This window comes from Delphinapterus leucas, chromosome 5 (assembly GCF_059928025.1).
Source record: "Delphinapterus leucas isolate spDelLeu-1000000601 "Yukka" chromosome 5, BTC_Dleu_Yukka2, whole genome shotgun sequence".
NCBI classification, from domain to species: Eukaryota; Metazoa; Chordata; class Mammalia; order Artiodactyla; family Monodontidae; genus Delphinapterus; species Delphinapterus leucas.
This window is the reverse complement of record NC_143133.1, coordinates 90,546,834-90,565,777: the sequence shown is the minus strand read 5'-3', so window position 1 is coordinate 90,565,777 and position 18,944 is coordinate 90,546,834. Positions and strand designations below refer to the sequence as shown.

General features: G+C 41.6%; 2 protein-coding genes across 3 annotated transcripts in view; both read left to right on the top strand.

Annotated features, from left to right (window-relative positions):
* NAAA (N-acylethanolamine acid amidase) overlaps positions 1-1,876 on the top strand; it is a 35,710-nt gene extending 33,834 nt beyond the window's left edge. Inside the window, exon 12 of the mRNA XM_022599323.3 lies at positions 1,775-1,876. The gene's annotated coding sequence lies outside the window, so the exon portion shown is untranslated. The remainder of the gene's footprint in view (positions 1-1,774) is intronic.
* A 7-nt stretch (positions 1,877-1,883) lies between these two features.
* The window catches only part of PPEF2 (protein phosphatase with EF-hand domain 2), a 77,299-nt gene continuing 60,238 nt past the window's right edge, over positions 1,884-18,944 (top strand). For both annotated transcript variants that reach the window (XM_030764035.2, XM_089912061.1), the window contains exons 1-2: positions 1,884-1,972; positions 12,735-17,454. The gene's annotated coding sequence lies outside the window, so the exon portion shown is untranslated. The remainder of the gene's footprint in view (positions 1,973-12,734; positions 17,455-18,944) is intronic.

The window sequence follows — 18,944 nt, the reverse complement described above, 5'->3', positions numbered from 1 at the left end:
TAGTATCAATTGTGTGTATGTGTCAATCCCAATCTCCCAGTTCCTCCCACCCCCCTCTTTTTCCCTTTGGTATCCAAACATTTGTTCTCTACGTCTGTGTCTCTATTTCTGCTTTGCAAGTAGGATCATCTATACCATTTTTCTAGATTCCACACATACGCATTAATATACAATATTTGTTTTTCACTTTCTGACTTCACTGTATAACAATCTCTAAATCCATCCACATCTCTACAAATGACCCAATTTGTTCCTTTTTATGGCTGAGTAATATTCCATTGTATATATGTACCACATCTCCTTTATCCTTTCCTCTGTTGTTATTTTTTTAATTTATATTTTTAGCTGTGTTGGGTCTTCATTGCTGCACGTGGACTTTCTCTAGTTGTGGCGAGTGGGGACTACTCTTCGTCATGGTGCGCGGGCTTCTCATTGCGGTGGCTTCTCTTGTTGCAGAGCACAGGCTCTAGGTGCACAGGCTTCAGTAGTTGTAGTGCGCAGGCTCAGTACTTGTGGCTTTTGGGCTCTATGCATGCTTAGTAGTTGTGGCACATGGGCTTAGCTGCTCCGCGGCATGTGGGATCTTCCTGGACCAGGGATTGAACCTGTGTTCCCTGCCTTGGCAAGTGGATCCTTAACCACTGTGCCATCAGGGAAGTCCCTCCATTCCTCTGTTGATGGACATTTAGAGATAAACCCACGCACCTATGGTCACCTAATCTATGACAAAGGAGGGAAGAATATACAGTGGAGAAAAGACAGCCTCTTCAATAAATGGTGCTGGGAAAACTGGACAACTTCATGTAAAAGAATGACAGTAGAACACTCCATAATATCATACACAAAAATAAGCTCAAAATGGATTAAAGATCTGAATATAAGGCCAGACATTATAAAACTCTTAGAGGAAAACATAGGCAGAACACTCTTTGACATAAATTGCAGCAAGATCTTTTTTGACCCACCTCCTAGGGTAATGAAAATAAAAACAAACAAATGGGGCCTCATTGGGTTTTTAAATGCAGGCCTGAATTTTGTTCCAATCAGCAGCTTTCAGGAAAGCTCTAAGGATTGCTAAGTGGAGTCCCTTAGCAATTGCCTGAGCCTGGTCACAAAATAAGGCAGGAGGTTAATCTCCCATTTGTTATTCTAGAGATTTTTCAAGACGTGACCAATTAGCAGTCTTCATCCATTGTTGGGTTCCACCTTTGCCGAAAAGCATGTGGACTAGTTGATATTAAGTCTTGAGAAACCAGGTTGAAAAGTCTGGACAATTAAATTCCTCAGTGAATTTATGAGGAGCTTCAGTAACTTTAGGAAAACCTTTGACTATGGTTTGTAGTTCAGTCTTAGTTCAGGGAACATAGGAAATTAGGAGCTTAGCATTAGGATCCTAGGAGGGTTTGATTTTTAAAGGTGCAGGTTTTAATGGGTTGAGATGAGGAGGAAGTAGGGAGAGGTTCAGAGAACAAGGGAAGTTCAATGATAGGGTTGAAATGAAAAAGAGGAGGGTACAAAGAGGAAAGAACAGGCACAGTAGGGAAAGGAGAAGTTAGCACAGGAAGTGAAAAGGGAGAAGAGGCCTCTGATGCTTTTTTTACATTCTTTTAATTTTTTATTTGCCTCAATCATAAGTAGTATTCTGTAAAGAGGCAGCTTTAGAGTCCTGATTGCACTTGGAAGCCTTGAGGTACCTTGTTTTTTGTTTTTTGTTTTTTTTTTTTAAATAAATAAATTTATAAAAAACAAAAAACAAAACTCCTATGGTTGTTAGCCAAAACTCAAAATAGAGGGCCACCAGCTGGAGATTTCCAGACCATCTGCAGAAAGGCCTACTCCATCATACCAGCTGAACCTCTCATAGCTGCTCTTCTGTGTAAAAGCCCTGGGGCCAAGCTTCTGATGAGATGGCAGAAAGAACACTGCAGAGATCACGACCCACTATGGAAATCGGCAGTGGACCCCCTTGAAGGTATGCAAATACAATTCTAACTTAAACCTTTAAATCAGGACAGATATTAAAATTTGCGTTAATGTTCATCATGTAATAGCAAACCAACACTAAAAACTTCTGCAGAATAGGCATCCCATTCACTTTGTTGTGCTTTAGAACCATGGTCTTCTGTTTTAGTTCCGAGAAAAACAGGTTTGGGGAGGTCAAAAGTTCCCCACAATGGCCACTGAAGTTCTAAACGATCTTTGGTTAGGCTCTTCCATTTAGTTAAAAATGAGCATGAGAGTCAAGATGGCGTACTAGGAGGATGCGGAATTCGCGTCTCCTCACAACTAGGGCACCTATGAGGCACTGGTGGGGGACCACGGACACCTAAGGTGACGGGAGGAGCCCCCAGGGACTGAGTAGGACGTGGGGCATGGGGGGAGTGAGAGGGGAGGAGAAGTGGAGGCGGGACAGGACTGGTGCCCCTAAGGGGCGGCTGGGGGAGGGGAAGAGGTCCCACACCCGAAGGGGGAAATTGGGGAACCATTGGGAGGGCAGAGGGTCAAAGGGGGAGTGTGGCCAGGTTTCCCCTGCCCACTTGGACCCTCAGGAACCTGTTGAGTCCCGGGCCTGATCCTCTGCCCGCCTAGGCCCCCTCCAGCAGCACGGGTCCTGAGGGAGTGGGAGGGGGGAAGGGGGAGCAAAAGTAAAGGCCGGACCTCCGGGACTGGCACCCCTGAGGGGTGGCTGGGGGAGGGGAGGAGTTCCTATACCCAGTGGGACCCACCCACGGTTAGGGGTCCAGCGGCGACGGAGGAGACCCTGGGGGAGACGGTGGGGGAGGAGTGCAAAGGAATGGAAGGGAACAGGGCCAGTGCGTTCCCTGTCTACTTAGGCACCGGGGAGCCTGTTGGGCTCCGGGGCCGAACCCTCTGCCCTCGGAGCCTCCGTCCTGCTGTGCAGAGCCCAAGCCCTGCCCCTACACCCCCACCCGGAGCCCTACCTGTATACTTGGAGACCCCTCTGAGACCCCCTCCAAACAGCTGGGCCTAAACCCCACCCACACACCCTCATCCAGGGCCCTACCTCCAAACTGTGGAACTCCACACTCCAGAGGCCCTCCTTTCCGTGTGCTGCCTCTCCCCTTCCACGCAGATCCTAAGCAGAGGCCCCCGTGCCCCCCCCATGCTTGAACGTCACCCCCCCACCCGCCTAGGTCCCACCCCACCCTAAACCCCAGCCCTGCCTAAGTTCCACCCCCATAGCCAAGGCTTTTTTTTTTTCTTTTCTTTTTTCCTCTTTTAGATTGGGGTTCTGTTTTACCTTGTTGATTCATTGTTGTTGATTCTTTTATATTTTTATTTTTCCTAATAAATCTTGTATTTTTCTAATTTTATTTTATTCTTTATATTTTGTTAGGTATCTCTCCTTTTGGCTTGTTGCCCCCGCCTCCCCCCCTTTTTTTTCTTTGATGTGGTTTTATTTTACCTTGTTGCAGTTGTTTCATTTACTGTTCCATTTTTCCTAGTATATTTTTTATCTTTCTAATTTTATTTTGTTCTTTATTCTTTGATATTGTACTGCTCCTTTTTTTCTCTTTTTAAAAAAATTTTATTTATTTATTTTTGGCTGCATTGGGTCTTCGTTGCTGTGCGCGGGCTTTCTCTACTTGCGGTGAGGGGGGGGCTACTCTTTGTTGTGGTGCGCGGGCTTCTCATTGCGGTGGCTTCTCCTGTTGCGGAGCACGGGCTCTAGGCATGCAGGGTTCGGTAGTTGCAGCACGCAGGCTCAGTAGTTGTGGCACTTGGGCTCAGTAGTTGTGGCTCACGGGCTCTAGAGCGCAGGCTCAGTAGTTGTGGTGCACGGGATTAGTTGCTCCGCGGCATGTGGGATCTTCCCAGACCAGGGCTCGAACCCGTGTCCCCTGCATGGCAGGCGGATTCTTAACCACTGCACCACCAGGGAAGCCACGCTGTTTTTCTTTCTTTCTTCCTTTTTTTTTTTTTTTTTTTAACAACTTTACAAAGCTTGTGGCATCTTGGTTGCCAGGCCAGAGGTTGGGACTGAGCTCCTGTGGTGGGAGCTCCAAGTCCAAAACGCTGGACTAACAGAGAACCTCAGACCCCAGGGAATATCGATTGGAGCGAGGCCTCCCAGAGGTCCTCATCTCAGCACCAAGACACAGTTGTATCCAACTGCCTGCAGACTCCAGTGCTGGACATCTCAGGCCAAACAACCAGTAAGACAGGAATACAGCACCACCCATCAAAAAAAAAAAAAGAAACAACAAAAAAAGTATGTTATGGACGAAGGAGCAAGGTAAAAACCTACAAGACCAAATAAATGAAAACGAAATAGGCAACCTACCTGAAAAAGAATTCAGAGTAATGATAATATAGATGATCCAAAATTTCGGAAACAGAATGGAGAAAATACAAGAAACATTTAACAAGGATCTAGAAGAACTAAAGAGCAAACAGTGATGAACCACACAATTACTGAAATTAAAAATACTCTAGAAGGAATCAATAACAGAATAACTGAGGCAGAAGAACGGATAAGTGAGCTGGAAGATAAAATGGTGGAAATAATGGCCAGGGAGCATAATAAAGAAAAAAGAATGAAAAGAATTGAAGACAGTCTCAGAGACCTTTGGGACAACATTAAACACACCAACATTCAAATTATAGGGGTCCCAGAAGAAGAAGAGAAAAAGAAAGGGCCTGAGAAAATATTTGAAGAGATTATAGTTGAAACTTACCTAACATGGGAAAGGAAATAGTCAATCAAGTCCAAGAAGCACAGAGAGTACTACACAGGTTAAACCCAAAGAGAAACATGCCGAGACACATATTAATCGAACTATCAAAATTAAATACAAAGAAAAAATATTAAAAGCAGCAAGGGGAAAGCAACAAATAACATACAAGGGAATCCCCATAAGGTTAACAGCTGAGTTTTCAGCAGAAACTCTGCAAGCCAGAAGGGAGTGGCAGGACATATTTAAAGTGATCAAAGGCAAAAACCTAAAACCAAGATTATCCAGCAAGGATCTCATTCAGATTCAATGGAGAAATTAAAACCCTTACAGATAAGCAAAAGTTAAGAGAATTCAGCACCACCAAACCAGCTTTACAACAAATGCTAAAGGAACTTCTCTAGGCAGGAAACACAAGAGAAGGAAAAGAGCTACAAAAACAAACCCAACACAATTAAGAAAATAGTAATAAGAACATACATATTGATAATTATCTTAAATGTAAATGGATTAAATGCTTCAACCAAAAGACATAGACTGGCTGAATGGATACAAAAACAAAACCTGTACATATGCTGTCACAAGAGACCCATTTCATACCTACAGACTGAAATTGAGGGGATGGTAAAAGGTATTCCATGCAAATGGAAATCAAAAGAAAGCTGGAGTAGCCATTCTCATATCAGACAAAATAGACTTTAAAATAAAGATGATTACAAGAGACAAAGAAGGACACTACATAATGATCAAGGGAGCATTCCAAGAAGAAGATATAATAATTTGAAATATTTATGCACCCAACATAGGAGCACCTCAATACATAAGGCAAATGCTAGCAGCCATAAAAGGGGAAATTGACAGTAACACAATAATAGTAGGGGACTTTAACACCCCACTTTCACCAATGGACAGATCATGAAAAATGAATATAAATAAGGAAACACAAGCTTTAAATGACACATTAAACAAGATGGACTTAATTGATATTTTTAGGACATTCCATCCAAAAATCAACAGAATACACTGTCTTCTCAAGTGCTCATGGAACATTCTCCAGGATAGATCATATCTTGGGTCATAAATCAAGCCTTGGTAAATTTAAGAAAATTGAAAACGTATCAAGTATCTTTTCCAGCCACAATGCTATGAGAATAGATATCAATTACAGGAAAACATCTGTAAAAAATACAAGCACGTGGAGGCTATACAATACACTACTAAATAACCAAGAGGTCACGGAAAAAATCAAACAGGAAATTTAAAAATACCTAGAAACAAATGGCAATGAAAACACGACAACCCAAAACCTATGGGATGCAGCACAAGCAGTTCTAAGAGAGAAGTTTATAGCAATACAATCCTACCTTAAGAAACAAGAAACATCTCAAATAAACAACCTAACCTTACACCTAAAGCAATTAGAGAAAGAAGAACAAAGAAACCCCAAAGTTAGCAGAGGGAAAGAAATCATAAAGATCAGATCAGAAATCAATGAAAAAGAAATGAAGGAAACAATAGCAAAGATCAATAAAACTAAAAGCTGGTTCTTTGAGGAGATACACAAAATTGATAAACCATTAGCCAGACTCACCAAGAAAAAAAGGGAAGAGACTCAAATCAACAAAATTAGAAATGAAAAAGGAGAAGTAACAACTGACACTGCAGAAATACAAAGGATCATGAGAGATTACTGCAAGCAACTATATGCTGATAAAATAGACAACCTGGAAGAAATGGACAAATTCTTAGGAAAGCACAACCTTCCAAGACTGAACCAGGAAGAAATAGAAGATATAAACAGACCAATCACAAGCACTGAAATTGAAACTCTGATTAAGATCTTCCAACAAACAAAAGTCCAGGACCAGATGGCTTCACAGGCGAATTCTATCAAACATTTAGAGAAGAGCTAACACCTATCCTTCTCAAACTCTTCCAAAATAGAGCAGAGGGGGGGAAGACTCCCAAACTCATTCTACAAGGCCACCATCACCCTGATACCAAAACCAGACAAAGATGTCACAAAGAAGGAAAACTGCAGGCCAATGTCACTGATGAAGATAGATGCAAAAATGCTCAACAAAATACTAGCAAACAGAGTCCAACAGCACATTAAAGGGTCATACACCATGATCAAGATCAAGTGGGGTTTATCCCAGGGATGCAAGGATTCTTCAATATAGGCAAATCAATCAATGCAATAAACCATATTAACAAATTGAGAAAAACATATGGAGGAAAACCATATGATCATCTCAATAGATGCAGAAAAAGCTTTCAACAAAATTCAACACCCATTTATGATAAAACTCTCCAGAAAGTAGGCATAGAGGGAACCTACCTCAACATAATAAAGGACATATATGACAAACCCACAGCCAACATCGTCCTCAGTGGTGAAAAACTGAAACCACTTCCTCTAAGATCAGGAACAAGACAAGCATGCCCAGTCTCACCACTGTTATTCAACATAGTTTTGGAAGTTTTAGCCACAGCAATCAGAGAAGAAAAAGAAATAAAAAGGAATACAAATCAGAAAAGAAGGAAAACTGTCACTGTTTGCAGATGACATGATACTATACATAGAGAATCCTAAAGATGCTACCAGAAAATTACTAGAGGTAATCAATGAATTTGGTAAAGTAGCAGGATACAAAATTAATGTGCAGAATTCTCTTGTATTCCTATACACTAATGATGAAAAATCTGAAAGAGAAACTAAGGAAACACTCCCATTTACCATTGCCACAAAAAGATAAAATACCTAGGAATAAACCTACCTAAGGAGACAAAAAACCTGTATGCAGAAAACTATAAGACACTGATGAAAGAAATCAAAGATGATACAAACAGATGGAGAGATATACCATGTTCTTGGATTGGAAGAATCAACATTGTGAAAATGACTATACTATCCAAAGCCATCTACAGATTCAATGCAATCCCTATGAAACTACCAATGGCGTTTTTCCCAGAACTAGAACAAAAAATTGCACAATCTGTATGGAAACAGAAAAGACCCCGAATAGCCAAATAATCTTGAGAAAGAAAAATGGAGCTGGAGGAATCAGACTCCCGGACCTCAGACTATACTACAGAGCTACAGTAATCAAGACAATATGGTACTGGCACAGAAACAGAAAGATAGATCAATGAAACAGGATAGAAAACCCAGAGATAAACCCATGCACATATGGTCACCTTATCTTTGATAAAGGAGGCAAAAATATACAATGGAGAAAAGACAGCCTGTTCAATAAGTGGTTCTGGGAAAACTGGACAGCTACATGTAAAAGAATGAAAGTAGAACACTCCCTGACACCATAAACAAAAATAAACTCAAAATGGATTAAAGACCTAAATGTAAGGCCAGACACTATAAAATTCTTAGAGGAAAACATAGGCCAAATACTCTATGACATAAATCACAGCAAGATCCTTTTTGACCCACCTCCCAGAGAAATGGAAATAAAAACAAAAATAAACAAGTGGGACCTAGTGAAACTTAAAAGCTTTTGCACAGCAAAGGAAACCATAAACAAGATGAAAAGACAACCCTCAGAGTGGGAGAAAATATTTGCAAACGAAGCAACTGACAAAGGACTAATCTCCAAAATATACAAGCAGCTCATGCAGCTCAATATCAAACATACAACTCAATCCAAAAATGGACAGAAGACCTAAACAGATGTTTCTTCAAAGAAGATATACAGATGGCCAACAAGCACATGAAAAGATGCTCAACATCACCAATCATTAGAGAAATGCAAATCAAAACTACAATGAGGTATCACCTCACACCAATCAGAATGGCCATCATCAAAATATCTACAAAAAATAAATCCTGGAGAGGGTGTGGAGAAAAGGGAACCCTCTTGCAGTGTTGGTGGGAATGTAAATTGGTACAGTCACTATGGAGAACAGTATGGAGGTTCCTTAAAAAATTAAAAATAGAACTACCATATGAGCCAGCAATCCCACTACTGGGCATATACCCTGAGAAAACCATATTCGGAAAGAGTCATGTACTACAGTGTTCATTGCAGCTCTATTTACAATAGCCAGGACATGGAAGCCACCTAAGTGTCCATTGACACATGAATGGAGAAAGAAGATGTGGCACATATATACAATGGAATATTAGCCATGAAAAGAAACACAATTGAGTTATTTGTAGTGAGGTGGATGGACCTAGAATCTGTCATACAGAGTGAAGTAAGTCAGAAAGAGAAAAACAAATACCATATGCTAACCCATACATATGGAATCTAAAAAAAAAATAAAAAATGGTTCTAATGGACCTAGGAGCAGACGAGGAATAAAGACACAGTTGTAGAGAATTGACTTGAGGACACGGGGAGGGGGGAAGGGTAAGCTCGGACGAAGTGAGAGAGCATCACTGATGTATATACACTACCAAATGTAAAATAGATAGCTAGTGGGAAGTAGCTGCATGGCACAGGGAGATCAGCTCGGTGCTTTGTGACCACCTAGAGGGTTAGGAGAGGGAGGGTGGGAGGGAGATGCAAGAGGGAGAGGACTTGGGGATATATGTATATGTATAGCTGATTCACTTTGTTATACAGCAGAAACTAACAACACTGTAAAGCAATTATCCTCCAATAAAGATGTTAAAAAAAAACGAGCAGGAGCAGGGACTGTAGTTTTTAAACATAAAACTGGCCAGGAGTTTTATCCCAGAAAGAGAACCATCCTAAGATTCTTTAGAGGACTGGGATCCCATAGCTCAAAAACAGAGACATTGTAGAAGAAAATTGAGTATTCATCAAAGAGGATGATGCCTTTATGAAAACACTCTGAATAAATTTGGAGGGCTGGACCAAAAGGAGGGAGCTCAAATCCAAGAGCAGACTTACTTAGCTGAAAGGAAGAAGATGACTCATAGAAGTGTTGCAGGAAGGGGGACCCCATCCAGGGCACGAGAGCAGGCCCTTGTCTAACACTCAGAAATGAATTGTTTGAGGAGACACACATGCTGACAAAGCAAGAGACTATGGGGAAGGGGTGCCTGGGTGGTGAGCAGCAGGGTAAGGGAACCCAGGAGAACTCTGCCATGTGGCTCACAGTCTTGGGTTTTATGGGAATGGGGTTAGTTTCTGGGTTGTCTCTGGCCAATCACTCTGACTCAGGGTCCTTCTTGGTGGGATGCGCATCACTCAGCAAAGATGGATTACAGTGAGAAGGATTCTGGGAGGTTGATAGGACATATGGACTGGATTCTCCTCTCTCCTTTTGACCTTTCCTGAATTCTTCCGGTTGGTGGTAACTTGTTAGTTTTGCATTCCTTACCAGGACCTCCTGTTTAAAATAACTCATGCAAGTGGTTACTCTGGTGCCTGGCCAGGGCGGGTGGTTTCAGTCAGTGGTTCCCTAACAGAAGCAGAGATTACAGGGGCTCAAGTGGGTACTACACACAGTTCCAAGGATTGTTAGCTCCGCAGGAGTTCAGTTGCTTTGAACCCCATCTCTGACACCATATAATGTCAACCTGAAACAGCGTTTCTTATTAAGCAAAGATGAGTTTATTTGGGAATAGCAGAAGAATTGCAATTTGGCGCCAGCGAAGTATGGTGAACCATAAGCAAGTCCGAGGAGACAAAGTGGAGGTTAGCTTTTATTAGAATCTGGGAGGAAATTGGGGAGTGTTGTTTTGAACAGAAGCCCATTGGAGGAGAATGAGAGTTTGGGCTTGTGGTGGTTTGACATTGGTTTCAAGTGGTTGGCAGTTTGCTGTTACTGAGGAATGTGGAAATCTTTCTGCTGGCTGTGTAAGTTGATAGGAGGGGTGAGAGCTCTTCCTTCATGATTTCCTGACTCCATTTTATTTTATTTCATTTATTTATTTTTTTAATAAATTTATTTATTATATTTGGCTGTGTTGGGTCTTCGTTGCTGCGCACGGGCTTTCTCTAGTTGCGGCGAGCGGGGGCTACTCTTTGTTGCAGTGTGCGGGCCTCTCATCGTCGTGGCTTCTCTTGTTGCAGAGCATGGGCTGTAGGCGTGTGGGCTTCAGTAGTTGCGGCTTGCAGGCTCTAGAGGGCAGGCTCAGTAGTTGTGGCGCATGGGCTTAGTTGCTCCACGGCATGCGGGATCTTCCCGGATCAGAGCTCGAACCCATGTCCCCTGCATTAGCAGGCGGATTCTTAACCACTGCGTCACCAGGGAAGTTCCCCGAAACCATTTTAAATTAGGGTTCCATTATCCAGTTAAACAAGTCTGAGAAAAAAGATTCTTCTAAAAGAAATGGAGAACTGTCGTTTGAATAGAGGCTGTTTGAATGTTTGTTAGTCTGACCTTTGATCATGTATTTCTATGTGATGGAATTCTCAATTTATACTTTTATTTATTTTTTATTTTTTATCTTTATTGGAGTATAATTGCTTTACAATGTTGTGTTAGTTTCTGCTGTAATCAATTTTTAATAATGTTTCTAATTGAAAAAACTGTTAGACCTTTTTTCTAAGTAGCTACTTCTTTTTTTCTTAAGTAGCTACTTTCTTTTTCTTTTTCTTTTTTTTTTGTTGTATGCAGGCCTCTCACTGTTGTGGCCTCTCCCGTTGCGGAGCACAGGCTCCGGACACGCAGGCTCAGCGGCCATGGCTCACGGGCCCAGCCATTCCGTGGCACGTGGGATCCTCCTGGACCGGGGCACGAACCCATGTCCCCTGCATCGGCAGGCGGACTCTCAACCACTGCGCCACCAGGGAAGCCCAAGTAGCTACTTTCTTACTGCTTTTTGAAAGCAATATGAAACCAAATTATTTCTGATTGTCACTTATAGTTAACAAAATGCTGAAAGAGATGTTGGAAAGGAGATTAAAATTTTTTCCCAAGATACTCAGTGTGGTATTCCCCCTATTTCTTATCCCTGAAGTTGTATGGTTCTGAACAACTGTCCTGAGGAAGCAGCTCTCATACATTGTATGTTATTAAGTGTCAGGTTTCAAAGGAGTGCAGAACTGCTTTGTAGAATTTGATATTTTTCACACAAACATGACAGAACCTTCTTTGAGGATGGAGTCAGAAAAGGTTAAAAGCATGAACAAAAGAGTTTTGATTGTATGTTCTTGTGTCAGTGTGCCAGTGGGACAAATTTGGAAAATGGAATGTCTAGAGGAAAATGTTAGCTGGGTACAGATCGTCCCTGCCCCACCATACTGCACACCTCTCTAGTGGACCAGAATATTCATGTTTCTTATCAGATTGTGTTGGGTCAGCATTGTTAAATTTCCATTATCCGGGGACTACCATGGTGGTCCAGTGGTTGAGACTCCGAGCTTCCACTGCAGGGGGCTCGGTTCGATCCCTGGTCAGTGAACTAAGATCCCGCATGCCGCACGGTGTGGCCAAAAAAAAAAAAAAAAAAAGATTCCATCATCCAATGCCCTTTTAAAAATCAAACATCAAAAGTAGTTTTACCTTTCTTGCCAGGCACACTGCAATTGAGACTAGAAATTTCTACTCATTAGTCACATTCCATTCTTGTGTTCTTGAAAATATACCATGATCTTTGGATGAGAATTTGGAGAATACCCTAAGTTTAACCAGGCAAAGGGAAGTCATTGAGGGCTTTTAAGCAGGAAAGTGATTTAGGGAATCTAAATTTCTGGTGGCTTTTAAGATCTTTGTCCGTTGTGCCTCGTGGTTTGACTCTTATGTGTCTAGATGCAGATTTCTGTATATTTATCCTGCCTGGGATTTGTTGTGCTCTCCAAATTCCAAATTTATGTCTTTTATTCAATGGAGAATACTCAGTTATTATCCCTCTAAGAACTGTTTTACTACATCCTCTTGTCTTTTCTCCTGAACTCTAAGTATGTGTGTTACACCTTCTTCTATCCTTTTTGTCTCTTAGTCCTTCTAGTGTTTTGGGGGGAAAAATGAGAGGAGTGGATTTCTCTCTCAATGATATATTCCAGGTAATTTAAAAGATTTTTTTCCTATAAGTCAGATTTTTTTTCAGTGGACTTATTTTTTTAATATTGAGTTTAAATTTTAAATTTTATTTTGTTTTAGTTTTTTGGCTGTGCCTCATGGCTTGCAGGATCTTAGTTCCCCGACCAGAGATTGAACCCGGGCCCCCAGCAGTGGAAGCGCTGAGTCCTAACCACTGGACCACCAGGTAATTCCCAAATTTTTTATTTTAGATGGTCTATTTAGATGGTCTACTTTTTCAAACTTGCCAGGATCTTTTTTGATAACATTTTGTTCCTTGCTTTGATATCTTTTGTTAAGCTTCTTAACCCATATACTTATTTTATATTCTGCTTCTAAATTCCATCATCAAGTCCTTGGGTGTCTGATTTTACTATTTGTTTTTGTGACTCTCCCTCTTGAAGGTTTCTGTGGTGTTTTGTAATTTTGGATTGTGAACTTTTGTTCCTCTGGAAATCCAGAAGGCCTGGGTTGATGTTGTGCCCTCCAGAGAGGATGTGTGTTTGTTAATTTCTCAGCTTGTGGTTTCTTAGAACACTCAGGTAGTATAAATTGAAGGTTCAATTTATATTGTTTGAGGGCGAGCCTGTGGTTACAAATTCCCAGAGATAAGCCCTGCTCCCTGATGAGACATTTCAACTCTTCATCTTGTAGGTACCCAAGGCTTTGTCCCTTTATCCTCCACCTCTCAAGGCAATTGTCACAGAACCAAAGGTTCAAGCTTACTAGGACTAGCAGATGTCCTCAGAACCACTATGGCATCAATGCCTCCTTACCTCCCAAGTTTCCTCTCTATTTCCTATTCTCCTTTACTCCCTTTATTCTCTCTGATTTTACTTCCTCACTTGCAAGCTCAGCTAAGCATTATGCACCTAGGAAGATACTTCTTTGTCGTGCCTAGCTTTGTAGTGGGAATGTTTTTTCAAGATATTTATCCCTCCAAAATGTCCAGAAATGAAAGAGCTGTATGAGCAATTTTTATTTTTTAAAGTTCACTCTCTGTCTGGTATGGAGAGTGAGTTGGACGGGGCCGATAATGGAAAAGTGAAAAACAGGTTAACATTATAATAGAACAGATAAGAAATACAGAGGGATTGCAAGATGTGTATACAACCTAAATGTCCATTGACACATTAATGGATAAAGAAAATGTGATATGTACATAACAATGGAATATTATCCAGCCTTAAAAAAGAAGGAAATCCTGCCATATGTGACAACATGGATACGCCTTGAAGACATTATGCTAAGTGAAATAAGCCAATCACAGAGGAAAAAATACTGCATGATTCCACTTAAGTGAGTTGATGGGGTTTAGGACATGTGACCCCAAAATACCACACCTTGACATATTGAATATTTTAAGCTAAAGGAGTTTGAAAAAATGTCAGAAGCAGGAAGATCACTCTGCCCTCCTCCCGTCCTTGCCCTTCTTCCCTGAAACAGGTCATAAAATGCTCATGTGCGAAGTTTCCCCCACTTTACTACAATTCCCTCACCCTCCTGAACTTCTCACATTCCTCCACCGTGGTACACTCTTCGTCAAATCCAGCATAAAATACTCAGGTCTAACTGTTTCTTTGGATCTTCATTTTCTTATGAAGGCTCCTATGTCATGTACAACTACATTGAATAAATTTGTATACTTTCCATATACTTTCCCCCTGTTAATCCATCTTTGTCAGTTTAATTTTCAGACCCAGCCAGTGACCTTAAAAGGGCCGAGAAAAGATTTTTCCTCCATTGTAAGGTATCTAAAATAGTCGAGTCATAGAATCCAGGGGCTAGGAAGAAAGGGAAATGGGAAGTTGCTAGTCAAGGGGTATAAAGTTTCAGTTCTGCAAGATGAATAGGTTTTAGAGACCTGTTGTACAACACTGTGCTCACAGTTAACAATTATACACTTAAATTTTTCAAGAGGATAGAGCTCATATTAATTGTTCTTATCACATAAAAAAGCAAAAAAAAAGAATTGTTTTAATAAAAAAGAAGAAAGCTTGGCTTATGGCAATTGTATAGAAGATGGAGAGAGCTGACTTTTTTTAAATGGCCTATCTTTTAAAGTACACAAGCAACATAGTATTATAAAAATAAGCCAGACAGAGAATTCCCTGACAGTCCAGTGGTTATGACTCCATGCTTCCACTGCTAGGGGCCCTGGTTCAATCCCTGGTCGGGGAATTAAGATCCTGCAAACTGTGCAGCATGGCCACAAAAAAAAATATTAAAAAAATAACAATAAATGAACCAGACAGTCAACAGCGTAATCCACTGCTTCTCCTCCCCACTCAGAGCTAGCACTCTCCCCTGGAGATAACTTCTGTCTATATTCATTAGGACTTTTTATGTATTTATGTTTTATGTAGATATGATTTTTATTCAGGTATGGTGAGGCCAACAGATCAGGATTGCCATTGAAAAGGTAGCTGATTACTCACAGTTCCCAAAAGGAGGGAGGTCCACCACAGCCACTATGCAGGGCCACAGGAGAGAACACTGAGGTTGGTTGGTCGCAGGCAGAGAGAGATGGGGAAGCTGTGTGCAGGAGCGTTTTTGTGGTTTTTGAGGGGAAGAATGTCTCCTGACAGAGTAATGGGCTAAACAGGTCTAAAATCGGCTAGTTTGAATAACTTCATTGGCTCCATCACATAGGAGCTGTCCCTAGTTGTCTGGTACTGGCCTTGGGTGGGTAGGGCTGTGGGAATAGTGGCCCTGAGTGTAACAGCCGATAAAGGAGGCCGATGTGGGTCTGGGCTGGGTGGTTTGCACGTGAAAATCGCACTTGCAGCCCTTTGCTGTCTCTAGGAATCAGCTAAGCCTGGGAGGGGTGGGCCCTCTCTGGTCAGCAAAGCCCCAAGATGCCAAAGTATCAACACAGAAACTAGAAAACATTTCAATGTACAAAATAATTTTTTTCTTCCAAATTGAGGTTATATTTTATATATTTCAGCAGGTTGCCTTTTTCACATAGCACAAAATATGAACATCTCTTTATGACAGAGGATGTTGATCTACATTTTTTTAAATGACTACATAGTATTCTCCTGTATGTACAATAACTTATTTTACCATTCTACAATTTTTGAACTTTTGTTTCCAGTTTTTCATGATCATGAACAATATGGTAGTGAAAATCCTTACCAATTTTTTTTTTTTTTTTGCGGTACGTGGGCCTCTCACTGTTGTGGCCTCTCCCGTTGCGGAGCACAGGCTCCGGACGCGCAGGCTCAGCGGCCGTGGCTTGCGGGCCTAGCCGCTCCACGGCATGTGGGATCTTCCCGGACTGGGGCATGAACCCGTGTCCCCTGCATCGGCAGGCGGACTCTCAACCACTGCGCCACCAGGGAAGCCCCTTACCGCTTTTTGTATGGTTGTATAGTTTTATAAAATACTTAAAGGTGGGATTTCTGGACCAAAGGGTTTACATGTTACAGATTTGTAATTTAATAAATTAAATACATAATTTAATAAATCTCAGTTAAAGTTTAATCTAGTTTAATTCCAAAATAAAACAATTTACATTCCACCAGTAGTGTAATGGAACGGGCTGTTTTTCTCATACTCTCAATAATATAGGATTTTATCAGTCTTTTAACTTTTAGTCAATTTGGGGAAGATATCAGTATCTTAGCTGTTAACCACTAACAAAAAGTGAGCCTATGTGAAAATACCAGACATAAGAGAATTCAAGGCAAAAAGGATTTAAAAGAGCAGAGTGATATTTTATTTTGATAGGTCACCTTCTACCAAGAAAATAGCCATAAACCTTAATGTATTATATAATTTCCAATGTCAGTGTCATATGGTTCAATCTAATATTTAATTGCATAGCTTCAAAATGTATAATGCAAAGATTCAGAAATACAAAGATAAATTGCTAAACCTGTACTTATCATAGAAATCTTTAAAACATTTTTTTCAAAGATTGAGCAGATCAGGAAGGATAAATAAGGATAAAGAGGATTTGAACAACATAATTAACAAGTTTGACCTACTAAATACACATAAGTAAACAGTATAAATTTTTTTGCAAATTCCCATGGAATATTTAGTACCTCCCAGCACACACATAAGCATCTTAGATTTATTGAAAAAGTAAATTTTCTGGGAATAGTGATTACTATTTTAATATAGTAATAGTTTAGGTTGTAACCTAAGGAAAAAGTGCCCATAGTAGGAAAAAGCAAGACAAGGCAAAATGTTTCAATCAAGTTTTGCAAACAAAGAAAAGACAGCCACAAGGAAGAATGCCTTGGCCTCCTGCGTGGCTCCAGCTGGGACCCTTTGGGCTCTGGAGCCATCTCTTGAGCCCCCAGGCCCATCTGTCTTGTCAGCACTCTTCTGTTTCTAGGTTAAGGAGCTCAGCCTTCTCAGATGTGGCTTGAGAAACATAGCCTTCTAATCCAGGAGAGTAAGAAGACTTAGAAATGGGGAGGGGGCAGGAGTGAGCAGCAGAGAAACAGTCTTCAGGGGTTGGGCCTGGGTGTGAGGGACACACCCCAAGTGAGCAACCTCCCTCTTCAAATCCTCCTCACAGGCCTGATCTGACTGAGGTCAGAGCTGCCTGCTGCCTGAAAGCAAGGAGCCCTGAATGCTTGGCCAGGGCTGTGGATATCCTCACTGGCTTTCCGGAAGGTATGCCGGACTAGGCCGGCACCTAATTTATCGGACTCTAGTTCTGGAAGAAATCAGATCAGCCCGGCATCCCTCGGCCAACTCTGAAGACAAGATGGGGATCACACCTGTGTGTTAAAGAGGTTTCTGCCTCGTTGTGGCTCGTAGTAAACACATAACAAAGAAGGTAAGAGCTTTCTTTCTAGCCTGAAGTACAGAAATAGCTGAGACCATGAGGGCAACAAACTTATGTTTCACCCGGGAAATAGATACAGGTTTGGCCTGGGGACAGAGTAAGAGACGGGCCCCTTTGTTATCTCATCCATTTACCAAGGGAGGCTCTTTGCTGTGTGTGTTTCGAGGTCTTCGAGTCCTGGATGATGAATCTTGCATTTCTTGGGTTCACTTACTGGGCAGATAAACAATTACCTACATTAAAAAAAAAAAAAAAAAAAGATAATGTCAGATATGGATGATACTAAGTCAAATCCTAGAAGGACAAGGACTCTCACCCATGCAGTGTAAATGTGCCAGTTACCAGAGAAGATGGCTCAGCTGGGGAATCACCAGCTAGAGAAGCAGTTAGTCATTACCAAAAGGCGCTGAGGACATATCAAACTCATGTTTCATTTTTTTTAATAGGAGATAGTCTTTTTTTAAAAATTTATTTATTCTTGGCTGTGTTGGGTCTTCATTTCTGTGCGAGGGCTTTCTCTAGTTGCAGCGAGCGGGGGCCACTCTTCATCGCGGTGCCCGGGCCTCTCACTGTCGCGGCCTCTCTTGTTGCGGAGCACAAGCTCCAGACGCGCAGGCTCGGTAGTTGGGGCTCACGGGCCTAGTTGCTCCGCGGCATGTGGGATCCTCCCAGACCAGGGCTCGAACCCGTGTCCTCTGCATTGGCAGGCAGATTCTCAACCACTGCGCCACCAGGGAAGCCCCCATTTTTCATTTTTGATCTTATGCAGTTTTTACTTTTTCAGGTTTTGCCCTGAGAATTATTTTACTTCTTTCTATTCTGTGCACTTCCAAAACCCAAACACTTTAATATATAGCACGGCTCTATAGGCAAGTTACCAATGATCAAAGCAGGTTGTGAGTCATTGGTGGACTCAATCATTGCTGAATTCCCTTCCATCTCTAAAACTGCAGGTATCTAGGGGGAGTTTGCTTGGTTTGGTCATGATGGCTTCTCACTTTACCCCATACTCAGATTCTGCTTCCACAACATCCCTTATATCTGGGAACCATTTTGTGGATTAAAAAAAAAAAAAAGATATGGTGCTTTTTTCTTTGATTATTTCTTTATTATGTTAAACCAAGATAAGCAAGGTGAGCCTTTCATTTTGATTTGCAAGGGAAAAGATAACAACTCTTTGACAATCCCCAATACAATAACCTTCAAAAATAGAGGAAGGAGGGGCTTCCCTGGTGGCGCAGTGGTTGAGAGTCCGTCTGCCGATGCAGGGGACACGGGTTCGTGCCCCAGTCCGGGAAGATCCCACATGCCGCGGAGCGGCTGGACCCGTGAGTCATGGCCGCTGAGCCTGCGCGTCCGGAGCCTGTGTTCCGCAACGGGAGAGGCCACAACAGTGAGAGGCCTGCGTACCGCAAAAAAAAAAAAAAAAAAAAAATAGAGGAAGGAGAATGGGGTAGAAGTAAAGGAGGGGAAAAAATATA